Source organism: Tupaia chinensis, unplaced genomic scaffold (genome assembly GCF_000334495.1).
Source record: "Tupaia chinensis unplaced genomic scaffold, TupChi_1.0 Scaffold142270_1, whole genome shotgun sequence".
NCBI classification, from domain to species: domain Eukaryota; kingdom Metazoa; phylum Chordata; class Mammalia; order Scandentia; family Tupaiidae; genus Tupaia; species Tupaia belangeri.
Genome location: NW_006202119.1, coordinates 11,589 through 11,837, shown reverse-complemented (window position 1 = coordinate 11,837; position 249 = coordinate 11,589). Strand labels below are relative to the sequence as shown.

General features: G+C 41.8%; 1 protein-coding gene across 1 annotated transcript in view; it reads right to left on the bottom strand.

Annotated features, from left to right (window-relative positions):
- The window catches only part of TRO (trophinin), a 13,845-nt gene that overhangs the window by 2,064 nt on the left and 11,532 nt on the right, over positions 1–249 (bottom strand).

Here is a 249-nt window from a genome sequence, read left to right as displayed (position 1 = left end):
TAATAAAAATATGTTCCAGGCCCAAAGGTTGTTGCCTACCTCTTCCCTTGTCAAGCAGTCTGTATCCATGTCATCCTAATTCCAGGGTCCATAGCTTTCTCTCTCATCCCCATTTGGGCTCTTGCCTCAGCCTTGACCTCAGCCTTAGTCACAGCCACAGCTACAGTTTGGACTTTCATCTCCACTGCCTCTTGGAACTGAGTAATTCAGTCCTTGGAGTTTTTTTTTTTTTTTTTTTTTTTTTTTTTT